Here is a 10,156-nt window from a genome sequence, read left to right as displayed (position 1 = left end):
ATGAATAATCGAATTCGAGTTGATTAATGAGTTTTAATTCGTATTCAAGTTAGTTTTCATATAACTTATAAAATTTTGTCATGTCGAAGAAACTAAAAACCAACTCGATAAAACAAACCTGGTAACACATGCATAAAGTTACAAGAATATCCCTTGGATTCACTAATTACTTCAAACTCTAAAATTGTACGTCTTTGTTGGTTTTTTGTATTATATAAATGTAAAGTTAAGAATGAACCCTACCGTGATCTTCTTTACCAATCGATCACCTTTGAAACTCAAAACCACGTGAATGCTTTGTGTCCTAATTTCGAAAGAGAGAATCCAAGAGTGGACCACGTGATCCCCACACACAGCCTGCAACATGAGGTGTGGGTATTTATGTTACGTAAAAGAAAATGTATAAAGCCATAATGTAATTCTTATTTATTTAAATCCACTTACTTTAACTTTCTATAACTACAAAAATCATAATCGTAAAAAGTTTTTTTTTGTGTTAAAATCATGTCGTAATAATTATTTTAAAATATTTTTTTTGCAAAATACTTAGGTGGTTACATAGTTCGTTAAGTAGTTAAAAGTGTTTCAGGAGGCTGAAGGGGTACACATTATAATTATATCATTATAATAATAAAATTAATATATAAGTTAAAGCAGAAAAAGTCCACGTCGATCAGTATTCCAAGTTGATTATCAGTTCATACACATTGGATGCCATTTTAGTAAAAAGCGCCTACTTTGACCGGTTTCAAGTAAATTTTGTCAAAAAGAAATTATAGGCTTTAGTAAAAAAGAAATTAAATTTCCTTTTCACATTTCTTTATGGTTTAAATTGATTATTTATTTAATCAACTGAATACGACTAAACTTGATTTGACTAATATAATTGTGTGATAAACAAATTATACACAACTATTAAATCAAGCAACAAATTACATCACAAAAACCAACAAGTCATGAAACAGAAAACACTTGTTTCACCTAGATGAAGTGGTAATTTTACCTTTAATGTTTTCTTTTCATACTCTCTTGAATAACCGGTTGTGATATCACTCTATCAAAATATTGTTTTAACCGGTTTTCTATTGTAACTCATTAAGACGGCTTGTTAGCATATCTGAATCTTGGTTGCTATACCATAACTGAAGAAACACGGATCCAATCCCCGGGTATGGGTCCTGGATCCAATAAGTCTACAGGGTAAGATACGATAATTACTACCAATGATATGAGTGTGACTTCCCAAAGTCCAATGACCGGAACCTGCAAAACAGACACCGTGAGTCTCGTTACAGGAAGGACAAGAGGGGGGGATCTTCCTGTAACCACCCTCCGGCGTGAGAATCAGTAACGTTCGTAAATGGAGAAAGTACTGAAGTAAACAGACTAAGTGTAGTCAGAATGCAAGTGAGTGAATGAATACCTCATACCGTTTGACAAGGTATTTATAGCCGAAGGATGTAGGAAGGTGATTGGGCCAGCTGTCTTCTTCCAGAAGATCTTTGATAACTGCCTGGACGCGTGTCCTCTTGTGATAGGTTGAGCTATACGTCCCATGTGCATGGGTATAACAACCTAGACACGCGTCGCCTAATGATAAGATGGATTGCACCCTGGCCATGTGCACGGTTATAACAAACTGGCTAGGTGTCCTTTATTTATTGGTTGTCCAGTCACGTATTTCCCAAGTAAGAGTGTTGGTGCATTATGTCAGTAGTTCGGTATCTAGTGTCTGTAATCGTGCTAGTTAGTTTTGTTTTGATTTGTATAGGTTGTCTCACAAGTTCGCCTAATATAAGCGAACTTGTGGACAAGCGAAGTTATTGACAACTTCGCCTAGTCTGTTAGGCGAAGTTGTCGAAGGCTTTATAAGCCTTGGCGACGGGTTGTTTAAAAAGGGAAGAAGACCAGTACGTGTAATTGTGATTGAACGTCACGTGTTGAATAGTTGCAATACAACGTGTCTTTTGAGTATTGTAACGTGTATTTGTGCTTGGTTTTAACGTATATCGCTTCCTACGCTCGTATCGTCTTACGTAGGGATTCCGCACCTACGTAGTACGAGATACTTCCGTGTAGATCCGGCTGGGAACCTACAAAGAGTCATGAATCTTCTTCTAGAGAGTATTTGAGTGATGACAGCTGTCCTACTGGCATTATCTTCCGGATGTTTAGGCGGACAGATATCCCGTCCTGCGGATGACTTTTGAGGATGCCAGGATGCTTCCGCGCGTGTTGTGAGGACGTTCCTCCTCATTCGTGATATGCGGGTGGTCCATGTGTCCCGCGGGTGGCTTATAAGAGGATTCTCTGTGACCCGCGGGTGGTACTTAAGGGTATTTAGGTCTTTTTGGTACCCTACCTCTACAAGTCCCCTAGTCCAGTGTTTCTTCCGTGTGAAATCTATATGTGGGTGAAATTCTGGACTTAATGCGTATTGGGGATTTTTATTATTCAGAAGTTAGGTAGAAAATATCTTCTGATGGTATGGATAATCATGAAAAAGGACAAGTTGACCACTCGCAGGCGCGTGAACAGGTGATGGAACGTTTTTTACGGCTGTCACTGTACCCGACTGTACAACTTTTCTCTTTTTCGAATTTCCCGCGTGACGTGTCAGTCGCTGGTTAGGTGATGTTTTTCTCTCTCTATTGTTCATATCCCATCGCATTAATTGCGATGGGCATAAATAATGAGATATATTTTCTAATAGAAGTTTTATCGTCTTTATTCTCTAGTCATCTTTTTATTTTCTCTCTGATAAAGTATCGAATCTTTCTTATATGTCCCCCTTAGATCTTTCTGAAATGTCGAACGTTCAAACAGAGGTTGACGAGATAGAAATTTTATGGGACTATTCTGACTATGAGAAGTTGTTAGAGACTTACGGTATTCCACCAGAGTGGGAACCGGAGTTCCCAGGCCCTGGTTCGATAGCCAGTTTCCCACTGCCTGGGAAATGGCTTTGTATTCTAATTACTTTGTTCATGGGAACTTCCGTTTACCTATAACGAAATTCCTTGAAAAAGTGTTAACCGTCTATGGGATCCATATATCCCAACTGCATCCGCGTGCCATGATGCGAATTCGTCACTACGAATTCGTATGTATAGCACGTGATATTGTACCTCATGCTGATCGACTTCTAGTTTTCTATCGTGTTGTTAACCGTAATGGCTGGTACATATGCCAAGAAGTTTCCGATCGGCGTATCGGGTACGAAGAAAGCTTTCTACGGACTGGCGGGGCAAATTCTTCTGGATTTCTGAAGACGTTATTCCTTTATCTATGGTCCGCCGTCCGGTATATTCTGCTCTCCCGGATGTTGTGACGGCTGCTCACGAAGGTCGTGACGGGTATCGTATTCTCATGACGGAACCAACAGCCATGCGTGCATTGCCAGAGGAAGCTTTAGTGTGGGCAGGCATGAGCCGTTTGTGGCCAGCAGAATTTATGGAACCTATATTTGTGGATCTGCATGAACGTAAGTTATTTGTTATTGTCTTTTTTCTTACTTGAGTATTCTTATAGATCGACTTTTATGTTTTCAGGTCGGAGCTCCATGCTTAATGCCCTTTTTGAGGACAAAGGGTGCATGCGTAAAAGCATCCGCGAGGCGGGGGATCATCCCATCCTTGCTAAGACTAAGTCTTGATTCCTTTTTCCAAAAAAGGTTCGGGCTGAGCCTATCACTTCGGATGCCACCTTTGAAACAGGTGCGTATGTTTTAAACCCTCCTCCTCTTAATGCTATTACTTCCTACGGAATGATCGCCATCTTATCCTCCGGTGATGAAGATGGCGATACTTCTGAGTTTTCTGCCTCTCAAGAAGAGAAGGATTCTGATGAGGATATTCTTAAACGTTCCTTTGTCTCGTCTTTATTAGCAGAATTGGAGAAAATGAGAGCTCTTCGGAATCAAGCGGGCATGGCGACTGCGGATGCTGAGGTAGGGCCGTCAAAGAAGAAACGAAAAACCCATCGCCCTAAGAAGCCCAGTTCAGTCTTGCTGACCGTATCGATACTGTAGAAGGTTAGTGTTGACCTTTTTAAGTATTTATACTTTCATAAGTTGTTTAGCTGAAAATAACTTTTGTTTTGTAGATCCACTGATCTTTGGAGAGGATGTTTCTGAGAAATTGCCTACACCAACTCCTCAACCTAATCAGCGACCATCTCCGTCTCCCGAGAAGAACGTGGAGGATAAGCCTCTGACTCCTCCTGGCCATACTGTCGTGGAGGGTCGGCCATCCTCACCTTTAGTTGAGAATGTTGTAGGAGAAAGAGTGCCAACTCCTCCGACTGATACTATCACTGTAGAGGGTGCTGACTTCCAGTCTGAAACTGATGCTCGTTTTGAATATCTTTTCCAGGCTGGGGGTGGTATTGAAGGTCAGCAGAATAATCCTGCTGTTAACGAGGAGGGTTATAGGATTTGTAAGGCCCCGTTACCGGTAACCCTACTTTCGTGTTGGATTTACTCATAAACACAGTTCTAAATATCAGAGTTAATTAAAAACTTTACGCGGAATATAAAACTTTCATAAAACATTACATATCGATTCATAATCATGTCTTAAAACATTCCTTTTGTCTTTCAAAATCAAAACATAACTTATAAAACATATCAGATCTTCAGATGCCAGGCTTTAGTCTTCTGCCATGTGTCCTCCACTCAAGCCAGCTGTCTCAACCTACTCACCTGCGTGCATACTAAAAGTCAGCTACGCTGAGTGAGTTCTAGTTAATCATACAATACCATACAATACCTTATTACATACATACGTACTTAACCTCATAACTTTCTTTCATACACTCATAAGTACTCATGCCTTCATTCTTACTTACATACTTTCTTTCTTACTTACATACTTTCTTTACATTCATAATCATACGTTTTAAAGAGCCTTTCGCCCTATAACCTCACAGATATTATAAGGGTCTGGTCCCTAACATCACAGATATTATAAGGGTCTGGTCCCTAACATCACAGATATTATAAGGGTCTGGTCCCTAACATCACAGATATTATAAGGGTCTGGTCCCTAACATCACAGATATTATAAGGGTCTGGTCCCTAACATCACAGATATTATTAGGGTCTGGTCCCTAACATCACAGATATTATTAGGGTCTGGTCCCTAACATCACAGATATTGTTAGGGTCTGGTCCCTTGTTTTCGAATATTAGTAGGGTTCGATTCCCTCTTCGTTACCATACAACCATACATCATACCTCGAGTATTATTAGGGCTCGGTACCCTTTTCGTAACCATACAACCATACAAGCATCATTTCCTTCCTTTATTAACTTTATTATGTTCATACACATAAACATACATATCATACTTGCCATATTTATAACGTTACAACCTGACAGTACGTGCAATATCCGAAGATCGTTCACGTACCATCAAGCAATCGTTCATACATATCATACTTACCATATTTATAACGTTACAACCTGACAGTACGTGCAATATCCGAAGATCGTTCACGTACCATCAAGCAATCATTCATACATAACATACTTACCATATTTATAACGTTACAACCTGACAGTACGTGCAATATCCGAAGATCGTTCACGTACCATCAAGCAATCATTCATACATATCACATATATCACATATGGCATATACTTATCACTTAGGATAAATGTATTAACAACACATCAAGTATGCACACAGCCCCGAAAACATAACAAGGAATGGGGCTAGAAACTCACCTGGATCCTGTTACGCTCGCCGTTGATCGTAATTCCTTTCTTTAACTGGGCCCGGCTAACTGTATAATATTTACACATATCAATTAACTACTACTACTCGTTTTGTATTTCTATCTATATATGACCCACAACTAACGGGGGTCCGGGGGCAGCGCCCCTGGCAGCGGGGTTCTAGGGGCGGCAGCCCCTAGCGGGGTCCAAGGGGCAGAGCCCCTGGCTGGGGTTAAGCTGCCAGGTCAGCTTGGAAAAATTTTATTTTCGATAACTGCCTTAACACATTTTCCATTAGGTTTTTAATTTATTTTCTAAGCGAACTTCACTTTAGGCGAAGTTAAACCGTAGGCGAACTTGGCTTCAGGCGAAGTTAAACCTTAGGCGAACTTGGCTTTTAGGCGAAGTTAAACCTCAGGCGAACTTGGCTTTTAGGCGAAGTTAAACCTCAGGCGAACTTGGCTTTTAGGCGAAGTTAAACCTCAGGCGAACTTGGCTTTTAGGCGAAGTTAAACCTCAGGCGAACTTGGCTTTTAGGCGAAGTTAAACCTTAGGCGAAGTTACCATTTCAGCGAAGTTGCCATCAGGCGAACTTGGCTTCAGGCGAACTTATCATCAGGCGAACTTGGCTTGCAGGCGAAGTTCATCAGGCGAACTTAGCTTGCAGGCGAAGTTCATCGCTTGAAGGCGAAGTTGCCCAGATGAAGGCGAAGTTGTCGCGCTGCAGATCTGTTTGCCCATAACTCCTTCGTTTCTTAGCCAAATAACTCGATTTTGGTACCCACGGAATCGTATGATCGGCGCCTACAAATCCCAACCATCAAATCGGCCTAAAATCGACGTTTTAGGGGTCCGATTTGGGCAGTTGTGTTTCGGGTCCGATTAACCCGTCAAATCCTAACCATTATCAGTAATATTAGCTTTGCGGGATTAGTTCTTACCTTTCCAACTCAGATCTACCAGCAAAATCTCGGGTCTCGACTTCGGATCTCGGTCGGTTATGTGTGTGTTTTTGAGTGTGTAAAAGAGAAAGATGGAAATAAAATGATATCTTGGGCTTGGGATGGGTATTTATATCTCTCAAGCCCACGGACCCAAAGCCCATTCTCATTTAACCCATCTTACGTAATCTAAGCCCATGACCCGTTCCTTACTCGACATTAAATAACTAAAACGTGAAATCACTAAACATAACTTTCTTTTATTTAACATTATAAAAAAATTTTAGGATGTTACAAGTCTTCCCCCCTTAAAGAGGTTTCGTCCCCGAAACCTAACTATTACATAAACAAACTAGGGTAAAACTTGCGCATCTCATCCTCGACTTCCCAAGTAGCATCTGATCCCTTGCGGTGTTTCCATATCACTTTTACCAAGGGTATAATCTTGTGACGAAGCTGCTTCTCCTTGCGATCAACGATCTTTATCGGTTGCTCGATGTAGTTCAATTGTTCATCAACCTCGATGTCCATTAATGGCACGTGAGACGTGTCATCAGCTAGACACTTCCTCAGATGAGAAACATGGAAGGTTGAATGAATTCCTTCTAACTCATCGGGTAAATCCAGCTTATAAGCTACTTCCCCCACACGATACAAAATTTTAAATGGTCCAATGTACCTCGGACTTAGCTTCCCTCTCTTTCTAAAACGGATAATTCCTTTCCAAGGCGAGACCTTAAGCATCACATAGTCGCCAACGTTAAACTCAATTGGTCGTTGCCGCTTATCCGCATAAGACTTTTGTCTGTCTTGAGCGGCTTTCATTCTTGCTTTGATCTGATCGAACTTTGAAGACGTTTCTTGAACCACTTCTATACTTCCCATTTCCTTCTGACCAATCTCACCCCAACACACCGGGGTTCTACATCGTCTACCGTACAGCATCTCAAACGGTGGCATACCAATACTCGAATGGTAACTGTTGTTATAGGAGAACTCTGCCAGATGCAGATGATCATCCCAACTTCCACCAAAATCTAAAACGCAAGCACGTAGCATATCCTCAAGGGTTTGGATCGTCCTTTCAGACTGTCCATCGGTTTGAGGATGATACGCCGTACTGATGTTCAACCTCGTCCCCATAGCTTCATGAAATTTCTTCCAGAACCTCGAAGTAAACCGTGTATCCCTATCAGACACGATCGATAACGGTACTCCATGCTTGGTTACCACTTCCTTGATGAACAAGCTTGCTAACATTTCTGACGAGATGGCCTCTCGTATGGGCAGAAAGTGAGCACTCTTGGTCAAACGGTCCACAATCACCCAGATGGTATCATGTTGCTTAGCTGTACGAGGTAGCTTAGTTATGAAATCCATGGTGATGTGTTCCCATTTCCACTCAGGTATCTCTAGCGGTTGCATCTTCCCATAAGGCTTTTGGTGCTCGGCTTTGACTTGTAAGCAAGTTAAGCACTTACTAACATAATCCACTACATCGTTCTTCATTCCTGGCCACCAGTAATCTCTTTTCAAGTCTTGGTACATCTTTGTAGCTCCTGGATGGATTGAGTACCTTGACTTATGAGCTTCATCTAAGATTCGACTTCTAAGATCACCATGGCGTGGGATCCACATACGGTCGAACCTAGTCTTAACTCCATGAGTGTTTTCCATCAACTCATCTTGCTGGCCATAAATCCTTTCTTTCTTTACTAACCCTTCGTCTACTAACACTTCTGACTGCACTTTGATGATTTCTTCAAAAAGACTTGAGTTCATGATCAACTTGTATGATTTCACGGTTGCAAGGACTTCCTCATTCTTACGACTTAGCGCATCAGCGACCACGTTAGCTTTACCGGGGTAATACTTAATCTCACAGTCGTAATCCTTTATCAATTCTAACCATCTTCTCTGCCTCATGTTCAATTCTTTCTGCTCGAAGAAGTACTTTAAACTCTTATGATCGGTATAGATAGTACACTTAGTGCCGTACAGATAATGCCTCCATATCTTAAGAGCATGCACTACAGCTGCTAACTCCAAATCATGCGTCGGATAAGTACTCTCATGGACTTTCAACTGTCTAGACGCGTAAGCTATCACCTTCCCTCGTTGCATCAACACGCAACCTAACCCTTGATGCGAGGCATCAGCACAAACAACAAAATCCTCATCACCATCGGGTAAAGTAAGGATTGGAGCTTGCGTGAGTCTCTTCTTCAATTCTTCAAAGGCTTCCTCCTGAAACTTTCCCCAACTGAATACTATCGACTTTCGGGTCATACCGGTCAGCGGTGCGGCTATCTTGGAGAAACCTTCGATGAATCTCCTATAGTAGCCAGCTAACCCTAGGAAGCTTCGTATATCAGTCGGATTCTGCGGAGTCTTCCAATTCGTTATCGCTTCAATCTTAGCTGGGTCCACGGTAATCCCCTCCGGATTAACCACATGACCTAAAAATTGCACTTCTCTTAACCAGAACGCGCACTTCGAAAACTTGGCGTACAACCTTTCTTTCTTCAGAACTTCCAATACCTCTCTCAGATGCTCGGCATGGTCAGACTCACTCTTTGAATAAATCAATATATCATCGATGAAGACGATAACCGACTTATCCAACATCGGTCGACACACCCTATTCATCATGTCCATAAATGCTGCAGGAGCATTTGTTAGACCGAATGACATTACAAGGAACTCGTAGTGTCCATACCGCGTTCGGAACGCTGTTTTAGGGATGTCTACCTCTTTCACCTTCAGCTGATGGTAGCCTGATCTGAGATCTATTCGTGAGAACCAACTCGAACCTTGCAGTTGGTCAAACAGATCGTCAATCCTAGGCAAGGGGTATCTATTCTTTACCGTAAGCTTATTCAACTCACGATAGTCTATGCACATTCTCATACTTCCATCCTTCTTTTTCACAAACAAAACCGGTGCGCCCCACGGAGAAACACTCGGTCTGATAAAACCCTTGTCGAGGAGTTCTTGCAGTTGGGACATCAATTCCTTCATCTCGGACGGTGCTAGACGGTAAGGAGCTTTCGCGACGGGCTGGGCTCCTGGTACTAGATCTATCTGAAATTCTATCTCTCGCTCAGGTGGCAACCCCGGAAGATCCTCAGGGAATACTTCTGGGTAGTCGCGCACAATAGGAACATTCTTCATTTCTTTCGTCTCGGCCGTAGCGTTGACAATATACGCCAGGTAGGCACCGCACCCTCGCCTTAACAAACCCTCGGCTTTTATCATCGAAATGACATTAAGCCCATAACTCTCCTTATCACCATAAACCGTCACCGCACTACCATCCAATGACTTCAACCTTATCATCTTACTTTTACATACTATCTGAGCCTCAAACTCAGACAACCAATCCATACCCAAGACTACATCGAACCCTCCTAAGGCCATAACATACAAAGTAACAGGGAACTCATGTCCCTCTAACTCTATCTTACAATTCTTAACCATTTTTGTTATTTTCACC

This window comes from Bidens hawaiensis, unplaced genomic scaffold (assembly GCF_021521415.1).
Source record: "Bidens hawaiensis isolate Kalapana, Puna unplaced genomic scaffold, B.hawaiensis_p1.1 tig00046373_1, whole genome shotgun sequence".
Lineage (NCBI taxonomy): Eukaryota > Viridiplantae > Streptophyta > Magnoliopsida > Asterales > Asteraceae > Bidens > Bidens hawaiensis.
This window is presented reverse-complemented; position numbering follows the sequence as displayed.